Source organism: Sitophilus oryzae, unplaced genomic scaffold (genome assembly GCF_002938485.1).
Source record: "Sitophilus oryzae breed Bouriz unplaced genomic scaffold, Soryzae_2.0 scaffold_910_pilon_pilon, whole genome shotgun sequence".
In the NCBI taxonomy this organism is placed as follows: domain Eukaryota; kingdom Metazoa; phylum Arthropoda; class Insecta; order Coleoptera; family Curculionidae; genus Sitophilus; species Sitophilus oryzae.
The window spans coordinates 2732224-2758871 of NW_022147540.1; the positions used below are offsets into that span (position 1 = coordinate 2732224).

The following is a 26648-nucleotide window of genomic DNA, read 5'->3' on the forward strand; positions in this document are numbered from 1 at the left end:
AATTTGCATTGAATAATTGCCTACCATTAAAGGAAATTTGAGCTATATAATCCTTGATGGGCATATTCTGGGTATGCAAATACTTCCTCTAAATTTTGGGTTTCGTTCAACCAATTTATTCTCAAAACCTGAAACATCTACATATAAAAAGAAGCACAGGTCACTAATTATAATAAACTTCACCCTTGAAATTACTTCTATCACAATTACAATACATTCATCTGCATTGGCATTTTCTACTGTTCAATGGGAAACATTAAACTTTCCAACATTTTTTAAATGATGTAACAATTCCTCTTGTGGTTACTTTTCCATAGATATCCTCATCTCTGTCCTCATGTGAATTCAGAGGCAATGAACATGAAAATTATTTACCATAAACATCGCAAACTAAAAACCTAATAAACAATTTTATACCGAATATAGAAATAAATTTAGTATTCTTACCTATTATTATCGTCCAAATCCATGTTAATAGATAATTATTTTTAAATATATTTTTGGAACTGCTGGTTTTAGTAATTATTAAATTAAACGAACTAAAAAGTCTTAAAAATAAACAATTCTTAACCATAACCCCAAAAAATGCAGATCTCCTGTCAACTTTCTTTATTTTTTATTTATTCATTATTTTCCTAGTGACGTCACAGGTGGTATGCGCGAACTGAACGAAATTGGAGCCGCTATCGATCATACCTTGTATTCTTTGTACCATGGATTTTACTGTTGCTGTACAGATATTGAGCTTTTTCGAGGCGAGGTATCTAGATCTTAGTCGGTTAATCATCTCCAGCTGTTCCAGGTCAACGTTAACAGGAAATTGAGAATTATAAGACTTGACAACATCATTGGCTTAGTTTCAGCATCTTTTTTCAGATTTTGAAGTAAAACTTCTTTAAAAAAGTTTCTATAAAATCGTAAATCTACCCCTTTAGAAAAACAATTTAACCCTCCCGCTATTTCATGATAATCTACCCCGATGAAAAATTAGCTTGTGGCAACACTGGGTAACAATCTTGCCAAACGCGGCTACGAAAATCACTATAATAAACTTGATACTGTATCAACCTCCCTGTGTACCAATATCCTCTGGTTGTGTGCTAGAAACTAAATTTTCATGCATATTGATACGGGGATTCTATAAAGCTAGAATCCCATATAGCACGGCCAAATGAAATTACATTTCTACAAGGGAGACACATGAGAAACAACATATGTTAAAGTGAACCTAAGTGCTCATCTAGTTCTAACATATACATATGAAATACACGCAGGTTTATATTGATAGAATTGTGTGATACAGTGTTTACTAGTTGTATACCGTATGCACTCAAGATTCTAAAGAGTTTTTTGTAACGTGACAAATAATTATTAAAATGATGAAATCTGACGTCGGTATATGAGAGATACAATGTATAAGTCATATGTATGTGTGATACTTCGTATCATAGTTGTGCCTATAGTACACACTTTGTAAAAATGTGACGTATACACATAATATAAATATCTATATAGACACTTTGTAATAGTGTACTGTTGTGTCTACATTCTAGCATGAAATGAAGGTGTGCGCATGCGCGGATAGCCTCAGCGTAGCTACACCGACCAAGTGTATTTTATGTGTCCTCTCTCATTTCTCCTTTCTAGGAGTGGTATGTGTTAGCAGCCATTATTGTTTTATCATTCGGAAGCTCGTGTGTAGTTTAAAAGAGATTTTAAGGTAAGTACACGTTTTTAATTACTTTGTTACACCTTCCTAAGAGTATTGTTAATATTATAGCAGCGATTCTTCCCTTAATCGATACCCAATTTACCAAATTTTGACTCCAATGAATGAAAACTCCAAATATTCTTGTATAATGATAAAGAGGTTAAGGCGGGTTCTCACTTGTCAGTTTCGCTGACGCAGTCTGACTGATTCACTTTCAATGAAAAATAAAAATCAACGATTGTATTCACACGTTTCATGTTTTGCTACATTCAGTATTCAGTTGGTCCAAACATTTTAACGTGGTGATTTCGTAGACATGAAAATGGTTGAAACAAAATTGAAACCAGGTGTTCGCGAAGTTTGTTTACAATTAGAAAATGAATTACAGAATATTCTGGTGAATCAGAAAGAAGAAAACGTTTTTTTTAAAGCAGATACGTCTACAAGAAACCGTTGACGTTCTATTTTAACAGAACGTCAACGGTTTCTTGTAGACGCATCTGCTTTAAAAAAAACTAAAGTGTTCTCATAATAGTTTGAATTTAAATATTTTAAATAGTTTTTTTCTTTATTCTTTGATTTTTTTGCTTCCGATAGACTTTCCGAAACGTTAAGCATTTTTTTCTTTGTTAGGCAAATTTGTATAACTGTAAACATAACTTCTGACAAGCAGTGTCCGTTTAGGTTTAACGCAGAAGTGTTTACAAAAATAACTATTTTATTTTGTAGATTTTCTTGCAGTGCAGTTGCGAAATACCTATAAAGGATTTTTTTGGAGATATATATTAAAATAATTAATTAACTTTAACTTGTAAACTGAACAAATCACGAAAATGTAGTTCTCACGCTTCAGTTTCTATTCATTATTCGATAATGATCAGTCAAAAATGAAAAAAAGTAGAACTGGTTTTCACTTTAACTGAAAGTACGAATTTACTGATCATTTAACATGAAAATGTGTTCTGACGTTCATTATTTGTTCAGTATCACTGAATCAATCAGACTGCGTCAGCGAAACTGACAAGTGAGAACCCGCCTTTAGCTGAGTTAGCTCTGCAATATATTTTTTTTTAATTTGGAAATAATAAAAATCTAAATGAACCAGAGAAAGAAAGATTTAAACACTTCAAAGAACTTCTTACACTGATATTCGGTAAGTTATTGATGGATCAATATACAGATATGTTTAATATTCAATAATCAGTTTCATATAAAATTTAAGGGTGAGATTGTTAATCTGGAAATAAAATACAACAAAGTCCAACAGAGTGCTCGATGAATATGCTAAACCAAACCAAACCAACTGCTTCGAGGGAAAAAATGAGAAAAAAATGACTAAACGAGGTCCACCAAATCGTGGCGATATACCAGTGTTTACCATTTTAGTATGTTGTTATACTAGGTACTTATATTTTTAATACATTTTGATACAAATTCTGTTCTTTTACAGTGTTTTCTTACTTCTGGTTTCTGCAGTGTAAATAATTATTATTATTGTCTTATTTGCGCTATTGCGTTCCATGATATAAAGAAATATAAGAAGTTTATTTTTTAACCACTTGCATTTTATGGAAGAAAAATGGTACATGTAATACAAAACAAAAACGGAACAATTTTAAGGCTACTTCTCTTGAACTTACGATCGAGATACTTTTGGAAAATACAAAGTTTTGCCTTCCTAATTTTTTTCTAAAAAGATATAATTGGTATCATTGAATAAATATTTCTTAAAAAGAACGAAAAGTTAGGCATCAAAACTTGTATTATTTTCTAAATTCGTTCATAAGAAGTAGTTTTATCTAGCACAAGATGTATATACGAAGCAAAATACATACGTATACACGCCGTAGTCACAACTGCAATGTGTAAACATAGTTTAAACGTAATACACAAGCACTGTGTATCCTACGGCACACTGTGTATCCCTTACTTTGTGTATACGTAAATGCTATACTGTGGCTACATTGTGAGGCGGACGTTTAACCTTTGTGCATACGTGTTGAACTACAATGTGTAAACGTAGCATATTTACATCGGGGGAATTGTGTCACCCTTTGTCTACATCTAATAATGTAAACACATCGTAAATGTGATTTGATGTGCTGTATGGGAATAGTATACGGTTTTATATTAACTATATTTTTTAAGTTTATAAAAAACATTCATAAAAAATATATATCCTTCAAATCCTTCAATTTAATAGCTGCTAGTAAGAAGTTTCACTTCAAATATGTTCACTGTTTTTTCTTTCTTCTTCTTGTTCTAAATGATCTCCAAATTATCAATTATCTCTCGACAGTCTACTAGTGACACTGATGAAGATTATATGATCAGCACTAAGAATTTTTTAAATTCAATATGAAAAATTTATGAAATAATATCAATTAATATTAAGTACACGTCACTAAGTGAACAGTTTTCCTGAAACACCGTTAGACAAACGTTCACTATAAGCTCTCCATCTAACATTTCTACGATGTTATGTCCGTTAATAAACGGACCTAACGATAATTATATCTGAATTTAATAGAGCCCGAATTGTTTCTGGCGTTCTAGCTCCCATTTAAATTTATTCTGTCTCTCTGCTCTGCTCGTATCGATATATTTTATTGAAAAATAAATCGGAATCGGGACGTAAGCGGTTATAATTACTGCGAGTTGTGATTTGTGGCGGATAAGTTGCGTTAACGTGTCGTGTCTATCGGTGGGGGATCCACATTTTAATATGTACGAGCCGGTGCTTAAGAAAGCAACCTCGCTAAAAAAGAGAACCGGAGTATTGCATTATATTACCCGATTTAATGCCGTTTTGCATCGACGCTGGCATAATTCGTTACATCCTGATTTAGCTGATAATTTATGAATTAATTAATTCAATTTTTAACTTAAAATACGTAAAAGATGTTTAATCTAAGTGTAAAAAAAGGTTATGCCTATACGATCTTAATTTTACAGAGACCGTACTAAAATGGTATGAAGATTATGAAGAGGAGACCAGTGATATCAATAATATTGAGATAGATCCAGATTTTGTCATTATTAGTGAGTAACATAAATCTAATGATAAACAATCGGCTGATGAAAATCAGACGGAGATTCGATGTTTTCTTTTACCCCAGTGCAGTTATGACATTCACCATGTTGAAATTGCAAAATTTTTTAGAAAGCTGCGACCATTGAAAATAGTTAGCCTTAGTAACCCTTATTAACATACTAAAAGTCCCCATTTAACCGATGCGTGCGTCATCAAAAAAAATCGGCCGCCATCTTGAATTTTGGTACTTTTTGGGAATAAATGTAAATAACTCGAAAACGGTTTGTTATAGCGAAAAACTTCAAGAGGTAAAAATTTCAGGGAATAAAAAACTCTATTAGAATCAATAAAAAATAGTTTATTATCCTAACGCAATGACGTACAAAAAAATTTTGAAAATCGAGCAATTTTTAAAAGGAATCACCGAAATGCAAATTATTAATTTTTCAAGCTTATTAACAAATAACATGGATATTTGGCATCAATTCAACTGAAATACAGTCCTTGGGACATTTTCAAGAAATATTTTTTATTAGTGGGTTAATAATATTTCAAAATTAACAAAAATTGTAAAAGCTATCCTTTACTAAATACATGTGACTAATAATGTGCGAAAGCAGTCTCCACCTTGTCCCGGTCGGGGCTATTTGCACTTACACCAATGTCTTATTGTTACCATTTTGTAAACAACTTGTTTTTAAAAATACAGTGACAGTTTGAAGAATTAGGCTACAGGTTGGAAGAAAAAAATAAAATGTAATGTAAACTGGCGACTTTCAAAACGTTGGAAAAAGATCCTCATCTGCGACAAATTACATCCGTTTTTTTTGGATCCTGCAGCACAAAAATCAGAGCTAGTTGAAGCTGGAAATACATTCTTATTTTCATTATATGGTCGACATAGGCTAGCAAAAGATTTAGATCAGTTGAGGTATTTTAAATATAAAGCCCTTACATCTCGTCAGATACTTATAGTAAAAATTTTGATTTAGCTACCTTACCACCAACAACTAACGCAGCTGAAAATCATTATTATAGGACCTATTTATAAATGCAGTATTGTCTAAATAACGGAGAAGAGGCAACAGAATGTGGATGGAGTAAAAAAACGGATACCTTAGTTCCAACAACAATGTCAAACGCAGTGGCACCAGAATTTGTATTGAAAATGATTTACTGTAATTGCAAATCTGGATGTAATAAACTATGTACCATTGCGATAAAAAAAAAAGTAGTACAAGAATTAGTAGTCCCAGAGGGAACTCCTGGTCTATAAGGATATTTGAATTATATCGAATTTTTTTTTTTTGGATTTAGCCAACAACACTGTTTTTTTTTTGTTTATCTATTTTATCCCTAATGCATCTGCAATGTCCCTTATGGGAAACCCATCCCTTAATCGAGTAAATATAATCGATTTTTGCTCTGAAGTTAAAGGCATTTTTTAAAAATTACGTGACACTGACACAAGAATATAGACCAGCAGATTAAATCATATTTTGTTGTGCCTATTTTTTTAATCGCAGTGGTACATGTTTAAAATCCAATATGCCATGTTCATGCTTGTGTGATAACTGTAATGGTATTTCTTGCGAGAAACAAACAAATATTGGTTGATGAAGTAGAAATCGAATAAAATTGTAAATTTCATTTTTTTTTCTAGAGATGACAGTTTGAAAAGTTAGGTTACAAGTTGGTAACACATTTTTATTAAAATGGTCATAATTTGAATTATTGTTATTCGATTTGTAGGGGTATGTTTATAATGTATTTATCATAATGAAAAAGTGTTAAGTTCTTAGGTTAAGATCGTAGATGATATTTATGTCAAAAAGACATTCGCAAGTAGTTTATTACATTTTATTTTTTTCTTCCAACCTGTAGCCTAATTTTTCAAACTGTCACTGTATTTTTAAAAACAAGTTATTTACAAAATGGTAACAAAAAGACCTTGTTTTAAGTGCAAATAGCCCCGACCGGAACAAGGTGGAGGCTGCTTTCGCACATTATTGGTACACATGTATTTAGTAAAGGATAGCTTTGACAATTTTTGTTAATTTTGAAGTGTTATTAAACCACCAATAAATATTTCTTGAAAATGTCACAAGGACTGTATTTTAGTTGAATTGATGCTAAATATCCATGTTATTTGTTAATAGCTTAAAAAATAGTAATTTGCATTTCGGTGATTCCTTTTAAAAATTGCTCGATTTTCAAAATTTTTTTGTGCGTCATTGCATTAGGATAATAAACTATTCTTTATTGATTCTGATAGAGTTTTTTATTCTCTTTAATTTTTACCTCTTGAAGTTTTTCCCTATAAGGCACAGTTTTCGAGTTGTTTACATTTTTTCCCAAAAAGTACTAAAATTCAAGATGGCGGCCGATTTTTTTGATGACGCACACATCGGACAAATGGGGACTTTTAGTATGTTAATAAGGGTTACTAAGGCTAACAATTTTCAATGGTCGCAGCTTTCTAAAAATTTTTGCAAACTCAAAATTATTTGCGCTGGCCTATTTGTCCAGCCAACAAGGATAAAAAACATATCATGGCTGTGGAAAATGTTCCCGACCAATATGTACTGATAGCTAGGTCCTCAACAAAAATTTGCAAAAATTGTTTGTATTGTTTGTTTTTTTTTTGTAGCTTTATCTTTATAAGTTTATGTTGGAAGAATGAAATTTGAGTTTAAAAAAATGTTTTTTCTATACATTTATATGTTTTAAGACCTGCATTGAATTTATATTTTTGTATTGACGAGTTTTAAGAAACTGTTGCGTTTTTTTCTCTCTACAAGGTGTCTAAGTTATTAAAAACTATGTGAAACTATGATCAGTAGTTAAGGGTTAACAAAATAAAACAGTAATTCATCAGAATACACCAAACAATTTACTTTTAACATTTAATCATCAGCAGATGCTTATCTTATTTAGATTATTATTATTATTATTATATTAAAATTAATTTTAATTAACCAGTTTGAAAATTAAGTATTTTGGTGTCTTGTGATAAACCAGTATTATTTTTTACCACACTGTCTAATACACATACAAAATTCATTTTTTAGTATTTGGGACAATTATTTTTAATCAACGTAAACAGTCAATTAATGTAGTTTGAATACTGGGATCATATTAATTTAACAAATAATATTTAGATTACAGTTGAGGGTTGGAAGCTTTGGTTACACAGCAAAATAAAACACTAAATCACCACAATACACCAAAACACTTTTACTTTTACACTGGACGCGCGTTTCGTTAACCATGTTAGCATCATCAGCAGATGATTTTAAACTTTTAGTCTCTAAACTCCAGTTTATAATCATCTGCTGATGATGCTAACATGGTTAGCGAAACGCGCGTCCAGTGTAAAAGTAAAAGTGTTTTGGTGTATTGTGGTTTTCACAATATTATCTGGCGATTATTTCTTACGCGAAATTTAAATGCAGAATATTATTTGGAACTACTCGAAAATCATATTTTACCTGCTTTACATGATGCCGCTAGGGAAAATCAGGAAGTTTGGTACCAAATGGATGGCTGCCCGGCACATAGTACCCTGGCTGTTCGGGAATATTTAGACAATAGTTTTAACGGAAACGTTATTGGCCCTAAATCATACAGTAAATTGGCCAGCAAGGTCTCCTGATATTTCGCCAAATGATTTCTTTCTCTGGGGCCATTTAAAAAACAGGTTACAAGGATAAAAAATACCCAAATCTAGACTAGAGTTAAAAAATGCAATTTCAATTTGCAAACTAGCGAATGTAAGAAGAGAATTTTATGATCGCCTGGGTTATTGTCTAGCAGTCGATGGAGGAATATTTGAACATCTTCTTAAATCCTAAATTTCTAACAATTAAATAGTACCTAATACGATAAGTACTACTAATAAATACGATAAGTTATTCAATATTGTAATAATACTATAATTAACCTTGTAATTCATTACTTTATTTTACTTTAATTCATATTAATTTGTATTTATAAATACATCTTTAAGATTTCCGATGTAGGAATGAATTTTCAATAATAATAAAGCACTAAATAGGTAAATTTCTGAAATGACAACTTCATTTGACAGTTTTACCTTGACTAGTGCTCATAAGTAAATACAGGGCCATAAGGAAAGAGAAATATTTAAAAAGAAATCGGCGATAACTCATAAACGAGCAAATCTAAAATATCTAAAGTTATTCTTTTGATTGTGGGTTTTAGTGCTCTTCAATAAACCTAAATAGAATTATTCTCTAAAATAATTAGGGAAGCTAATAATTGATCCCATTAAAATTTACATGGGATTTCCTATGTCCCGTCCGACGATGCAACACCGGGTATAATTATATCAAGTTTTTTTTTATAAACTTTAGTATTTGGCATATTATACAGGGTTAATTATTGAGGGGTTGTGTTTTTACCTTAACTTTAAAACGCCCTGTGCAATAATCTCGTGTATAAATTTTCCTAAAAAAGATATAATTTTATGGTCAGAGCCATGACTCCTCAGCATTTTGTTTTTTGATTCATGTCAATACATGCTATGGTTAATTTTTAAGAGCGAAATGAACTAATGACGATCAATTTGCAATTTTTTCAATTTTCATTATTTTTTGATGTAATTAAAACACGACTAAAAGTTTGCTTGGTATGAACTGTATTTTCATTTCTTTTTTGAATTAATTCAGTTTTTTTTCAGTTTCTTTGGTTTTTCTTGAACTTGTGTGTCATGTTATACATTGGCAAGAGGACTTATATAATTTACAAGTAACTTTCAGCCAGTGCAAATAAAAGATAATATAATTTGTTTTTTTCTTTCCCAATAATTATTACCAAAATAAAACAATCTTAACTAAAATATATTCACTCACACCACATGATAATAATTACTAATAATATTTCAGCACGGTTTAAGTCGAAATAAACGATGATGGAGAGACTAAACACAATATTGCGGTCGATTCGAGAACGAATCACAATTATGACATGGTAATTTGCGGAATATTTTTTCTCCGAATCGGCTCTTATTAACATTAATTAAACACCATAAGAATTGCGAGCGGTCGGCCAGCGAGCGCAGGAAATTAGGAAACTGGGGGATTTAATTTTAGCTCGTTAGTCATTTATAATAATATTTAATATTGTAAAATATTGAAGAATGAATCGAAATGAAATACGAGATTTGATACACAAAGAAAAATATGGCTATGAGGTCATTTAATGTAGAACTATAGTTTTACTAGTACATTCAAATGAAAAAAAAAATGCAACGGAGAAAGGGTATAGCCGGATTAATATAGGAAATCTGCCGCCACGGCTATTTTAATTTTATTTTTATAGTAAAATTCAAAACTTATTAATGATGATTTTATTTCTAATTCTCAGAAGTCTAAGACATGAAAAAATAATATGATCATGATTCTTAAAGGAAAAGCCGATTTTTAGCGGAGGAAAGAAAATTGAAATTGTAAAACTTGGAAAATAAGTTGGTTATAATAATGGTTTTATAATTCGGAAACTCTCTACTTATTTATCTAGTAATGCTAGAACACTCTGTTAATTTGAAAGTCGATTATAGAAAATAGTATTTATTCATTGATAGGCGATGTAAATATTTGCGATTATGTAAAATTGTGATGTAAAAGGACAGGTTTAGCTTGCCGGCGAGTAGTAGTGGACGGGACAGCCGGGTGTAAAGTAGTGTTGTGTTGTGTTTTGTCAGAGAGCTGACACTTGGAGGTTGCGAGTCTTATTGACTATTAAGGATGCGAGTCTTTTTTACTATAAAGGATGCGAGTCTTTGGACTAAGGATGCGAGTCATTTTGACTATTAAGAGTGCGAGTCTTTGGACTAAGGTTGCTTTGGTTAGGTTAGGTTTTTATGCCTATTAAGGTTGCGAGTCTTTTGACTATTAGGATGCGGGTATTTAAGACTATTAAGGATGCGAGTCTTTTGACTACTAGGATGCGAGTCTTTAAGCTTATTAAGGATGCGAGTATATTGACTATTAGGATGCGAGTCTTTTGACTATTAGGATGCAAGTCTTTATGAATATTAAGGATGCGAATCTTTTTGACTATTAGGGATGCGAATCTGTTTAGCTGCAGATTTCGTACGGGGAAAGCCCCTATACTTATTTCGGGTGACACCAGCTAGTTGTTGGAGATTAACCAATAGATCCGAATAATATTTGAATTAGATGGAAGATATGGAATGGGATATATTGAATAGAATACCAGTAGCTAGGGGGCGGAGTACCCCCGGGTGAGTTTTACTATTTAACTATCAATTTTATCCAGATCAGTAAATGTTTGTTTTGTTATTTTCATGTACAGGGTGGGTCAAATTCGACGCTTTTAAATAAAGGGGAAACACCCTTTTCTATAGGAGATAGACGAAAACTAATATCGGTGTCTGGAGCTCAATTTTCATTAAAAACATGATGGTGAAAACCGCACATCAATATCTGTTACCGTTTCGGAGTTACGGGGTGTTTTTCAAAAATATGCATTTTTAACAAATCGCTGTAACTTTTTTGAGAAATTTTGTATTTCTATGATAACATTTCCAAAGCACCTTTTTACGTAGAATTTAATGGTTTAAGTATAATTTTTTCTAAATTAATAATTTAAGAGTTATCAAGAGAAAAATTGATTTTTTATTTGGGACACCCTCTATATTTTTAATTAACTGAAAAGAATTTAAAATTACCTTTCCAAAAATATAGCGCACTTAATATTTTGTTATAATCCCCTTCGAATTACAGAATTTTTAAAAGTTCGCCACATTTAACTAGTATGCTTTGGACCCCTTATTGATGATGTGCCCCTAATGGAACTCGAAAACATATTTTTCCAGCAAGACGACGCGACGCACCGCCTATGAACGCTGAAGTTATCAGCAAATTTGTGCAGCCAATTTCAAGAATAACTAACCAAGATCCCAGCTGTTGGCCGTCGAGGCCGCCTGACTTAGTGCCCATCGATCTAATCCTATGGATATATTTGCGGAAGAATAAAGGCTCCTTACTATTCCCAATAATCTAGACAAGAATTAGAAAAACTTAGCAGTTATGAGAGGGTATCTTTCACCCCCACTGAGTTAATGAATTCCGCGAGAAATGTTCAAAAACTGCCCCGTCTGTCCATAACAGAAGACGATCGATATGTCGAACACCTGTAGCAAAATCTCATGTCTTGGTTTGCTATTTATTTTTATTGTTATTAGATATAGTTTAAATGTGTTGATGTTGGTTAAATATATTTTAAATTGTTATAAAAGTCTGCATCTCTCATAGCAAATATTATTTTCGTTTTAATTGATGCTCACAACTAGATTTTTTTGCATTACAGCCGGTGCCGTTCAAAGCCTACTTATTTAAAGCGGGCGAATTTTGATATACTCTATATCTCGAAGAGGAATCGAGCAGAATATCAAGTGTGTTATATTTTTGGAAAGGTAATTTTAAATTATTTTCAATAAATTAAAAATATACAGGGTGTCCCATATAAAAAATCAAATTTTCTGTTGATAATTCTTAAATTATTAATTTTAAAAAAAGTATACTTAAACCATTAAACTCTACGTAAAAAGGTGCTTTGGAATTGTTTTCATAAAAATACAAAATTTTCCTTAGCAAAAAAGTTACAGCGATTTGTTAAAAATGCATATTTTTGAAAAACACCCCGTAACTCCGAAACGGTAACAGATATCGATATGCGGTTTTCACCATCATGTTTTTGACAAAAATTGAGCTCCAGACACCAATATTAGTTTTTGTCTATCTCCTATAGAAAAGGGTGTTTCCATTTAAAAGCGTCGAATTTGACCCATCCTGTACAATGAGAGGCTGCTTGCCAATGACCAACTAAATGGATATTTCAGGTGAATTTGCATTGTGAGACCCGGTTGAGTATATAAGCCCCAGAAATAAGCGATTTTACAAAATCTTCATTTTTTTAACCTTTGTGAAATATGCCACTCGCTAAAAATCGTCAGGAAATGTCTTTTATACTCCGCTCAAGAATTTTTTAGAATTTTTTGAAGTGGTGGAACAATAAGAAAAAAAAATAAAAAATATTTTTTTTCTAAAATCTTCCTGTTTTAACTAACTCATATTTTTGTTTGGTTTAAAAAAGTGAGTAGAAAATATGTTTTCATTAAAAATACATCCTTGCCAGAAATAAACATAAAGATTATTATAAAAAAATGAGTTTGAGAAGATTTAAAAAAAAAGATTTTAGAAACAAAATGAGTTTATAATTTCTTCATATTGTTCCACCACTTCAAAAAATTCTAAAAAATTCCTGAGTGTAAAGAAGCGTAAAAGACATTTTCGGACGATTTTTAGTGAGTGACATATTTCATAAAGGTTAAAAAAATGATGATTTTAATTTGCTTTCCTCCGCTAAAAATCGGCTTTTCGTTTAAGAATCATGATCATATTATTTTTTCATGTCTTAGACTTCTAAAAATTAGAAAAAAAAATCATTAATTAATTTTGAATTTTACTATAAAAATAAAATTGGAATCTGGACCACTGTTTGAGTTAAAAGGCTAAAAATTTAGCTAAATTATTTTGATTCGGCACCAAATCGATCCCCTGAGTGCGAGTCAAAAAAGCCGCGGGAGCAGATTTCCAATATTAATCCGGCTATACCCTTCATTTGTACCTTCCTAATTCCTCTATAATATAGAAAAAAAATACGTAGTCACAATAAGGTTGACTAAATTGACAGCTAGATGTCAATTTATCTTCTAAATTATTGGGCAATGCGATAGAAAAATTATCTACTGTTTTCCCTAAAAAAAGTGTATAAAAATAAAGACAAAAATAATTTGTTTATGAAGCAAAAATACTTAAATAATTAATTAATGTTTTATCTAACATCGGGACTTGAATTTCGCGATAACAAAGGCATAAAACATTTACAACATAATGATATAACTAATTATAGTGGCATTAAAAGTTTCTCTGGCCTGTGAATGAAGCGATGCAGTTCTCAGAACAATGTTTCTAGTGTAAATAAATAAAACTTTTATAACTTTTCCGACAATTACATCTATCCGTGTAATTTTACTGCAGTTTCTGTTGTTTTAGAAATCCAACTACAATATTATTTTTCAAACCTAATTTTCTCATACGTTTACATTTTTTGTTATAAAAATTGTTTGAATGTTATATTCATCGATAATAGGCTTGAAAAATTATTTCAAGCAGGGATGTTGCATATCTCCTATACTATTCAAAATATACCTGCAACAAGCACTAAAAAAATGGATGCTTAAGTGTAGCGGAATGGGAATCCCCCTAATAAATGAGGACACCCTATACACCCTATTTTTTGCGGACGACCAGATAGTCCTAGCCCAAGATCACGACGACCTTGAATATATGGCAAGGAAGCTGATAGAGGAGTATAAGAAATGGGGGTTGGAGGTAAATATCACCAAAACTGAATGTATGACTGTAGGGGGCCACAAGAGAACATAGTCTTAGAGGATGGAAGCGTGATAAAAAACTCTGAAAAATATAAATATCTTGGAATGAAAATAACTAACGATGGAAAACTCGATGAGGGAATAAAAGATCGAATAATGCAAGGCAGGAGGGCAATATCTATGTTGAATGGTGTACTGTGGGATCAAGGAATCTCTAAAGCTAATAAGAAGAACATATATAATACGGCAGTGAAAAGCATAATAACTTACGGAAGCGAAGTATGGCAGTTGAAAAGCAGAACAGAAAACATGCTATTAGCGACCGAAATAGATTACTGGAGGAGATCTGCTGGAAAATCGAAAAGAGAACAAATAACCACCGGCAGAGTAAGAGAGATTATGGGAGCAGAACACACAATTGTGGACGACATAAGAACAAAACAACTCATGGTTTGGTCATCTGCAACGAATGCCCGATCACAGAATACCAAAACAAATTTTACTGTGGACACCTCGAGGCAGAAATAAAAGAGGAAGGCCGCGACGAAGCTGGAGGGAGGGTGTGGATAAAGAACTAGAAAATAGAGAAATACTTAATGATCTCTGGCTAAATAGAGAAGAGTGGAGGTTAGATGTCGGAAATCGTCGTAGAACGTTCTGAACTGACTTATTTCCTTCATCCAAAAAAAATACGTGATAATTAATTATAGTTAGGGGTTGGAATCTTTGGTGGAACAAGAAAATCAAACACTAATTCGCCACAATACACACCAAAACACTTTACTTTTAAACACTCGACGCGTGTTTCACTAACCATGTTAGCATCATCAGCAGATATGATTGAAACATTAATTTTTAATCATCTGCCGATGATGGTGGTCAGAGTAACGCGCATCTAGGGTTAGAAACAAAGTACTACTGAGTATTATAAATACAAACATGTGTTTAATAAGTGCACACAAAATGAATGTAAGAGACATTTACCTAATGCACCTGTTTAGATAATGCATGCCTGACAATAGATAGAATAAGAATATAGGTATCGATTTTTTTATGCAAATAATTACAAAAATTTTAGAATTTCAAGTCGTCGTATTAAAAAATTCAAAATGTGACCAAAGCTTATAATTTTAATAATTTGTTTGCTTTACTTTGATTAATCGTGATGTAACATTTTTTTTGTAAATTGTAGAGTGATGAACCACCCCAAAAAATACCAAGGAGTAAAGAAGCAGAAATAACTACCTACTATCGAGGAAAATAATATCACTTTACTTACTACAGACTAGGAAAACCTAAATTTATCAGAAAATAATATACCTCGTAATATGCCTGTGTATGTGATGTATAGATTTCTCTTAGATCAAAATAAATTTTAGTTGAGTCAATGGTATTCGCTATTGGTTTAAGAAAAGTGTCTCTTTAATCAAGAAATGTCCCTTTTCAATCAAGAATTTTTGCATGAATCAAAGAGACTATAGTTCTTGTAGCAAGAACTTCTTTGCATATTAATTTTGGGTCAAGAGTGAAATACTTTGGGCAGATAGATTCTTCTATTCTCAAAAGTAATTTTTAAGGCTTAAGAAAAGAGAGTTAATGCTTTGGGCAACGAAACGTCGTTCTTGGCCCTATTGAAAAGCGCCAATCTTTTGGGTCAAAGTCATATTCATTTCGACTGAGAGATCCTTTTTTTCAGTGAAGTAATGGTGTTTTAGACCCATTTAAAAAACTGGTTTTTGAACAAAATGTTTAACTACAATCTAACCAAACCAATGTTTTTTTTTTGGTTTCTATTTAAGGGTGAACATACAGAGAAAAAGCAAATCAGTTTTATTCAAAAACGTTTTTTTTTTCAGACAAAATCGTTTTTGACTTTTATAAAATCATTTTTTTTTTAAATTTTGTTTCGTAGAGAAGCAGATGTCAAACAATAAGAAACTAAAGAAACATAAAACGACAATGCTTGATCGACGTCGATCAGACTGACTATGACTAAATGAGCCTAAACTTGTCTTAAACCTTACGCGACTGAATTGAGGCATCACATGAAACATAACACAGCTTTAATCAAAGATGTTTTTGTTCTTTCTCTATGCTTCCAGCATCATAAAACCGAAATATTCATTAAGTTTTTTAACTTCAATAAAAAAACTTACCGGAATTTCCAAAATTATTCTGCTGTACCGCCGCGTACCAATCGAGAAAGTACCCCGCCGTTTTGCTAGTTTATTCTCCAAAAAAATTGAATAAATAGTCTACTAACACTTCTTTCTTCTATAAAACTTTCCTCCTTCAGTTCAATAAAAGTCTTCGCACCACATCACAACACCATCGATACGCATCGACCGATCTTAATTGCGATGCCTCCTATCTAAATGAAACTGTTTTTAGATCTATTTAACCTTGCCTTAAGTATACTTAAACGCTCTTAATATTGTTCAATAATATAGTCACTGCCAGTTACCCAATGGTCAAACAATTAAAAATAATTATCTATTTGCTTTAGTTTCTTCGTCCTCTATTTTTTCGTAGCCTTTCGTCGCACAATTTTTTTTTTCAACTTTGATACGAAAAGATTAGTGTCTTTGAGTTGGATCCTCCGAAAAACTATTAAAGTTCACACCGTTTTCAATCCAGGAGCAAAAAACAAAACGAAAGCGCGCGTATTTCGGCGACCATGTGACTATCGGTCCGCAGCAGCTTCCTGCGACGCTCTCAATGGACGAAGCGTTTCAAAACGACTGACTGTCGAGCGAAACAAACGCCGCTCGGCCGCTCTTCGCTTGTTTCGCCGCGACTTACCCCCTTGCCTGCGGGGGGGTAAGACCGCCTCTCCGTGCTTTCCTCCCCCCTTCACCCTGGTGCGGTCCGCGCCGGCCGCACGCATGAGCAAGAATCGTAATTAGATTCGAATGTCCAGTCGCGTATTTTAGGTGGCCGGCCAGAAGGGGTTGTGCGGGGGTGGTTTTGGAAGGGGTGCGGTGGAAGGGGTGGAAATAAGAGCGAGCGAGAGAGAAGGGAGGACGGTGGAGTTTCGGTGAATTATTGCGGGGTTGACTTTGAGGAAGGGGTGATTTGTAAGGAAGCGTTTTGGACGGGTTGTTTTTTTGAATTTTATGGGGTTGTAAAGTCGATGGTCTTTGCGGATGTAACTGATTATAATAGTCGTTTAACTTTATTTTATTTTATCACACGTCTTTATTATCAGAAAAAATATAGGTTCTTAATCAAGATGAATAATTTGATCAATTTGTAGGTGCAATGATGTTGATGAAGGGGTCAAAAAAGAAAGTAATACTATGCGATCTGTGAACCACCCCAGATATTGAACTACTTTTGAAAGTTTCAGTATTGCTTATTTGCACAGTAGTTTCCTCTGCGAAATGTTTCGAAAACATTTCAGTCGCTTTCTTTTATCTATTGTCCTGAAATCGACTACTTTGATTATAGTACCACTGGGAAATTGGAAAATTTCTTCTGTCTGTTTTTCAAATACTTTAGCCAACAAATCCTAAAAAAAACAACACAATTAGTGATGATCAAATGCAAGACCAAGACCAAAATTTTCTTGGTTTTGGTCTTCGTCTGGGACTTAATTCTATTGGCCTGTACTCCTGGCCTGTACTGGCCTCTATTGGCCTGTACTCCTGGTTTTTCAGCGTCCAATCTTCTGCTTCTTAGTCTTGCTGCAAATATATTTTTACGAATATGGCTTATTGCTACCGTAACTCACATATTCGACGTCACTAGTTTTGGAGAAACCTTTTTTATTATGTTTTAATTAATAAATTATAGGGTAAAGAGGTAGGTAAATTATTTTTTTCATTATTATCTATGAGAAATGAACTATAGGTAAATAATAAAAAACAGGAACAAATGCCATTACGCAAGGCCGCAAGAGTCTTGCTTTGTAGGTCTTGGTTTTGGCCTTTCTTTATGTGCAAGAATAAGACCAAGACAGCAAATACAAGACCAGTCTCATACTTAAAAACTTTTATACTTTTTTCTACAATCGTGCAAAAAGTAGCTATTTTTTAAACTATCTACTGTCAGGGCCGGACTTGGCCAAAAAAATTTGCCGCCCCTTAACATTCTTCTAAAAAAATTACGGATATGAAAAACATTTATTTGAATACAGGACCAACAACAGAATAGACCAACAGAACAGGTCAACACAGAATATAAAATAAATATTAAAATATTAATATAAAATGACAAACAAACGAACAACAAAACTATAAGGTTTGTTTATATGCCTGTAAAGGCTTCCTACGTACTTTTATGTTCGCAAAATTATCAATTACTTCATCGTAATTGATGTAAAACTGCCAAATGATTTACACGTTCTGTTTCCATAGCGGACCGTAAATAAGTTTTAATACGTTTCAATGCAGAAAACGAGCGTTCAGCAGAACAGTTAGTAATAAAAGTACATATGAAGATTTTTAATGCTATGAAAGTATTTGGAAACAGATCTTGAGCGTTTTTTTCATAAATTATTTTAAGAAGCTCTCTAACAGAAAATTTGCCGCCCCTAAAAATCTGCCGCCCCAGGCCCGGCACTGTCTACTGTATTAACAGTCAAATTTTTTTACTCTAGTGCAAAAAGTCAGCATGATTGCAACAAAACTCATGCGTCATGCAACAAATATGTCCTTTTTGCACTATAGTTACACAAATAACTATTTTAAGATTTATTGACATTCAGCTTATTGTTTAGAATTTGTTTTTTAAAGTATTAGAAAAACGATGGTAACTGATAAAATATTTTTTTTTCGAGAAGAAAAAGGTTAAAATAACTATGAGAAATACATTTTGACATTTAGAATCATACAAATAAGTTTTTGGGGTGTCCAAACCTGCATGTCATGATGTCGTCTCAATAAATAGGAAAGTTACTTATTCTTTCCATGCACTTAAGTCATTTTTTACGACTAATTTTATTTATTCTTTAAAAACTATTGAATCAATGAATTATTGAACTAAATATATGAGCATTAAATAAATATCTGTCTGATCCCTAATAGTTATTTTTTTAACTTCCGATCATTATATCCTGTAGATACTGAATTGCCCTTACATATTCTGTAACACGGGATTTCGCAGTGTCGACTGTTACTAATTTTTTTTGATGTTCCGACATTAGTATTGGTGAGAGCCAATGACATCAGATGTTATTGGAAAGAGCCTCTTTGTTTCTCTAAAATATGAGCCATTCCAACTCCACTTTTAAAAAGTCTTAAATTTAAGTGTAAAACTACTTAATACATTCATAGCATTAAATTTATAATATTTTTCCGAAAATTATGGAAATGGTAAACTCTGATGATTGAAAAAATGTTATAAATATAAAGAGTTATGAATATTCCAAGTGGTTTTGCTCTTAAATTAATATATTTCAAGTGGAGTTAGTCGAATTGTGCAGTGAACGGCTCATATTATGTACAGTGGTGGCCAAAAGTATGGAAACTTTTTACTTTTTAAAATATCACAGAAAATATTGCTATGCTTAAACTCTCAGGAATATAAATGAACAGCTTATCAGCAAATAAAAGTATTCCAAAAATTAAATAGCGAAAAAAATCTGTTTAGCAGTTTTTGTAGGAGAACAATAGATTTCTTGTGGCCAAAAGTATGGAAACCATAAATAAATACATTAAAATTATTTAGTTTAAGCTGATAAACGGTACGACTTGCTTCAGATAAATATAAACATCATGCCCAAGTCTAAATATTTCTCTACGGATTTAAAAAATAAAATAGTTAAATTATACAAGAGCGGTTATAAACAAATTCAAATAAGTAAAAATTTAAACATTTTAAAAGGCACCGTTTCGAAAATAATTCGTAAATTTAATAAAACAGGGAACGTTTCAACAGCTTTTAAGTCAGGAAGACCAAGAAAGTTGTGCAACCAGGACAATGAAAGTAATGAAGAGAATATCAATGGGAGATCCAAGAAAAACATCCACAGACATTTCTCGAGAAATGGGTGAAAGGGGAATATCGGTGTCTGCAAGCACGGTGAGAAGAAGGTTGGATGACATGGGACTTTTTGGAAGAGTTGCGGTGAAGAATCCACTAATATCAAAGAAAAATAGGATGGCCCGCTTTAAATTTGCTCAAGATCATCTCACCTGATCTTATCAGAAATAGAATACTATACTGTTTAGCGACGAAAGCAAGTTTCAACTGTTTGGTAGTGACGGGAGACGTTATGTCCGAAGACCAAAAGGTACACGGTACAGCCATAAGTACCAGATGCCCACAGTAAAACATGGGGGTGGGAGTATAATGGTATGGGGGTGTTTTTGTCGCTCAGGTGTTGGTCCTCTTGTTAAAATTGATGGGATAATGGACCGTTTTTTGTACAAAGACATATTGGAGAATAATATGTTGCCTCATGCTGATGAAGAAATGCCACTCAGATGGTTGTTCCAGCAAGACAATGATCCCAAGCACAAATCTCGGTTTGTTCAAAATTGGTTAAATGAACATAATGTTCCACTAATGGATTGGCCCTCACAGTCTCCGGATCTTAACCCCATAGAAAATTTATGGGACCATTTGGATAGCAAAATTCGAAGCCATTCTATTTCAAATAAAAATGAATTATGGGAAGTGCTAAAAACTGAATGGGCGGCCATATCCAGTAAAGATTGTACGAGATTGATCGATTCGATGCCACGAAGATACGAAGATGTAGAGAAGTAATTAGTTCAAAGGGATATTCCACTAAATATTAGTCATTTTTATATTATCTTGAATTTTAATAAACATTCTTCTTAAGTTTCCATACTTATGACCGAAGGAAATATTCATAATTTTTTATATATTTTTTGATAGCTGCAATTTTTTATTTAAATGTATTAGGTTTTGTAGGAAATTATTTGTAGGTCACGATTATATAAATCGTTTTATTTCATATTTTAATTTCCCAGCATAAATGACAAATTAAAAAAGGATGAAACATTATACATAATAACATTACCTCCCTCCCTCATAGTTAAAATATTAGACAAAAAAAAAATTGCTTCGCCTTTTGTGTATTATTAAATACCTACTAAATATTTCTCAACTAATCTTTTCAATACAACAAGCCTGCCTTTTTATAATGTTTATCTGCCCATTCACAGCTAGTTACTAAATAGGCTAAATCTCAGCACGGACAATAATTCCATTTGAAATATTCAATAGCTCGGACATTAGATAATACTGAGGATAATACCGAGCAGATGATGTAAGTGTTGTAACGTGAAAATTTGATCAATCATTAGCTTGTTAGCTAATGTAGGTACGTAAATGCATATTAAGATTAACGTCTTCAGTATTATTCTCGTATTTTGTGATTATATTTTAATAGCTTCCGACGACGGGAAGAGATATACACTGAACCAAAAATAGACATAAATATAATGAAAAAGTTCATTAATATAATGAATTAAATCATTAATTTTGAGCCGATGAACGATTTTATTGGCACAATGAAAAGTAATTCATTAACTCTATGAACTTTAAGTTCATTAAATCAATGAACAGTGTTCATTAATTTAAAGAACACATTCATTGGTACAATGAACAGATTTCTTTAATATAATGTACCTAAATCCTAATATTAATGAACCGTTATCATTAATACAATGAAATAATTTCATAACCTATTTAGTTATACATTTAAACGTCGACACTATTAGTAACTCTTGTTACACCGTATAATCGATGATGAAGATTGCTGTCATTGATATGAAATGTCATTGATAGTCATTTCCCAGCCAACTACCTGAAATAATTCTACTATAAATAGATTTCCATTTGAACAAGCCCTTAACTACAAAGGTAACAAAATTACTAATAGTGCCGACTTACTTACGAGCACAGTAAATTTTTCCATTATATATATAGCGATTATTAATAAAAAACAAGTGCAATAAACTAATAATAATTTATTAAACTCGATATAGCATATACAAATTAAAAATTAAAAAAATCGAATCGACGAAGAGAATAGTAATGTTATTATTAATTTTAGGGTAAATTATAATAAGAAAATTAATTTACCAGTCGATATCCTGAGGGATTTCTATAAAAAGACCATTTCTTCATTATATTAGCTGTATCCTTAAACTTGATAACATCTAGACGAATTTGCACCAGGCTTTTCAAGTCGCATCAAGTGTGTCAACACCGGTATCGGTGTCGACACCGGAACACCGGATAGTCTATATTTGGCCACCGGTGTCAGCCCAACACCGGTGTTAAAACGGTGTTCCGGCACTGTTCGGTTTTTATATGATTCAAAATAAAAAATATATAAATTGTAAAATTAGTAATTTTTTAATGGCCATAATGCGTTCTTTCAAAATCATCAAACAACTAAATAATTTCCATAGATCCAGTGACGTACCGTGATTTTGAATTTTGAGACCAAAAACTGACAAATAATTTGTCAAAAAAATCATATTACAGCTATATGTTTTATTTTGCATAAAAATGTTAACTAATAAGTTAGAATAATTATATTTCTTCCCTAACTAAGTGGTTTTATCGCTAAATTTAACTAAAGCTAAGTACAACACAAATTTTAAAAGCGTGGACTATTATAACAACAACTACATCGTAAAAGACTATTTTGGTAGCATTCTGAACGAGGATTCAAGTTAAACTTTTTAGAAACTAATTTAAAGGAAAAATGAACCTGCTCGCAGATGCTTGTTCCGAGTAAAATCCTAGAGCTCTATGATTTGCCTTTATAAACTCTGGCACATGATGCAGAATTGCATGAATCTTTGGAGTTATCTTAATACCTAAGTTGAGTATTTCCAATCTAAATTGTTCGATGTCATGTTCAAAATGGTTGTTTAGTGCTTGACCAAAACAACTCGAAACTACTTGATTGAATGCAGAAAACACTGCAATATATTTATTTCCTAAAAAAAGATGTTTAGGATTTTGCTTCTAAAAACTTTGAATAGGATTCTTTACCGGGCGATATCGTCTTCAAAATATACACTTTCTTTAAAAGTTGTCTGGCGTTATTTCCGTTACATTTTCCATAATGATCTAGTTTCAATCCCGCTTTTTTTATCCATTCTGTTGCAACATTGGTATTCTCCAATCAAGACAATCAAATAGTTTTTGAACCACACCTAACAAAAGGTGAAGCTCAGGAGGGGGAATATACTTTAAGACAGGTGTTTCTTCGTCGCCAATGATTAAAGGTATGTTTATACAGTTTTCTAAAAAATAATTGCCCTTTTTTATATGGTTCATTGAACAACAGTTTAAAAAATACAAAAAAATATTTCAAACAAAAGCGCTTACTAAAATCTTTGGCTTTTGTTATATTTCCTCCAGATTGTTGCCATACATTTATATTTTCTGTAATACTTTTTATAGTTCTGAATGATCCTTTAATTTCCATTTCCTTTACATTTACATCACACCATGGGCAAGTGTGAGTGGATGAATTTGACTGAAGACCAAGGAGAATCATAATAAGCTTAAAGTCAACGGCAAAAGTATAGGAACAAATTCCACATATGGACTGCAGATCTAACGTCTCAAAGAGGCTTTTAATGTTAGCATAAGATTCAGACAACTTTGGTCCTAAGCCAATTATGAATAGTTTATTAATTTCAGCACTTTTATATTTCTTGAAATATTCGGGATCATTTTCAGGAAGCACATTCAGACAAACTTTAAGTGATCCACCACCACTATCAATGCCAATTTTTAGATGAAAATCTTCAGATAATTCTCTAATTTCCAAAATATATGATAGAAGACCAGATAAATCTGAGCAGTATACAAAAATTAATATTAACTGAATTAACTCGGAATTAACATTTTTCCTTTAAATTATATTCCAAAATGTTTAACTTGAATTCTAGTTCAGAATGCTACCAAAATAGTCTTTTACGATGTATTTGTTGTTATAATAGTCCACGTATTTAAGATTTGTGTTGTATTTAGCTTTAGTTAAATTTAGCGATAAAACCACTTAGGGAAGAATTATAATTATTCTAACTTATTAGTTAACATTTTTATGCAAAATAAAGCATATAGCTGTAATATGATTTTTTTGACAAATTATTGTTTCAGTTTTTGGTCTCAAAATTCAAAGTCATGGTACGTCACTGGATCTATGGAAATGATTTAGTTGTTCCATGATTTTGAAAGAACGCATTATGGCCATTAAAAAATTACTAATTTTACAATTTATATATTTTTTATTTTGAATCATATAAAAACCGAACAGTGCTGGTGTTTGGAACAGGCCTATGTATACCATCTCGTCATAGATAAGTGCATCTCGTATATAAGGATTCATACTAAACATGTACTAAAAACTGGAGTAGCTGTAAAATAACGACATTACACGATAGGTAAATAATAGATTTTAGTGCTGCAGAAAAATAATATCAAAAGGTACTGGTTTAAAAAATTAAGATTAAAGTTAATTAATCCACCTTTAAGGTATACAATTCGGTTATTATTAATAAAATAGTTCGTTTTATTTATTCTTGTGGAATATTACAAATTTGTATAAAGTTTCTTGAAGCTTGAAAGTAAGAAATAGTTCTTTTTATATTATTTGGTATTTTGTTCTTGCTTGTTTTGTATTAACACATACCGTTTTTTTAAATAAAATAACTCGATAAGATTTTTTCACTTTTATACATTTTTTCACAATATTTTGAAATAATCACTTGTCACTCAAATTTTAAATATATTAACTTCCTGCTCTGCGTGCCAATTGTACCAACTTATTTCTTTGTAAAATAAAATAAACTACTTTGAAATTAAAATGACAGACACATCTATCACTGTCAAGGATCTGGTCGTTGGACAGACTATAGTATACGAAGGAAGCTAGCTGATGTTTAGAGATTTGGCAGTAGCTAGTCTAGAGAAAATGGAACCATTATCTCTGTCCATATTATTTTTACATTTATTGATTCTGATGCTCTTATATGCATCTAATTGCTTGCATTTAATAAAATATTTTCAACTTATTTTACTCTTAAAAACACAGAAAACAATTTGTTATAATTTTATTGGGATGCTTTACAAACAATATTTAATAGAGATACCAAATAAAAATTACCTTTTTTGAGGTCGAAAATCAAGACATACATTTCTCCAAATCCGTTCCCGGAAACAGAAACAAAGCTGGCGTAGGAACATAGTGAAACAAAGGACAATGCCGCGACGCTAAAATGTTAAGTGTCGTCTGCTAATCCCCGAAAATCGTTTTTGGAGAAATAATGAGACCGATAATTTAACCCCCTACCCCTGTAAAGGGTGGCGGATGGTGGTGGAAAGAGAGGGAGAAGGAACGGTGGAAGAGGGTGAAATAAATGCCGGAGACGTAAAAGTCGGTTAATCGTAAGTACGAATGATTAAAAAAGTTTTCGACGGTGTGAGGGTTGTTGTGGAATAAAGGTATGCGGTCTGTTTATTTATTGTTCTTTGTTTTATGTCGTTTTATTACGTTTTCATCAGGGAATTTTAAATATATATTTATTTTCTTGTATTATAGTATTTTCTTTATTTAAGTGATATATTATTTATCATGATATTATGATGATATATTCAAACACTTCTTTTTTTCTTAATGTATGTATGTGATCAATCGTGCTGAAGCCGCTTCTAAAGACTGCTTGTTCTCGCGTTTGTGCAGCGTCTAGCGTGTTTTGTATTTTGTTGTTTATTATTTTTGTAAATATCTTGTATGTTACTGGTCTATAGTTTCTGATGCCTTTTCTGCCTTTCTTATGAATTAGAATTATGTTGGCGCTATTCCATGATGACATTATTATAGAAACAGAATTAAGAAAACATTCAGCTAATGTGTACTACCGTCATGACCTATGGATGGGAAACCTGGACACTTAAAATGGACATAAAGAAATTGCAGGTCGCACAACGCTCGGTGGAACGAAATATAGTGGGAATAACCAAGAAAGACCTAAAAGAATAGAGTAGATACGACAAAAGATCCAGGTGTATAGATATTATCCACACAATTAAATCCCTCAAGTGGCAATGGGTAGAGGTCACCTGGCAAGAAGGACGGACAACAGATGGATCACAAAAATTACAGCATGGTACCCACAAGGAATTAAGAGACCTAGAAGAAGACCAAACTTGAGATGGGACCATAATATCAGCAAATTAGCAGGGATAACTTAGGGCGGCATAGCCAACAATAGACAACAATGGGCCCAACTATAAAGAAAGCCTCTAAATATGTGGACTACACCATAATTGGAAATCATTGAATAAGCTAGGAATGATGATGATGATATGTGGATAAGACGGATTTTGCTACAGTAACGTAATTTGTAGTAAATTTTATAGGAATAGACAACTTTTGCTGCAGTTTTGGGACTACGTTTATGTCGATTTTAGAGTCTAATATTAAAAAATGTCAGTACAGTTAGAATCTTAATAGT

The 26648-nt window shown here is 32.1% G+C and overlaps 1 protein-coding gene across 4 annotated transcripts in view; it reads right to left on the minus strand.

Annotated features, from left to right (window-relative positions):
* Positions 1 to 16916, minus strand: part of LOC115890739 (POU domain, class 6, transcription factor 2) — a 255720-nt gene extending 238804 nt beyond the window's left edge. For all 4 annotated transcript variants that reach the window (XM_030911062.1, XM_030911061.1, XM_030911060.1 and 1 more), the window contains exon 1: positions 16347 to 16916. The gene's annotated coding sequence lies outside the window, so the exon portion shown is untranslated. The remainder of the gene's footprint in view (positions 1 to 16346) is intronic.
* Positions 16917 to 26648: the final 9732 nt, after the last annotated feature.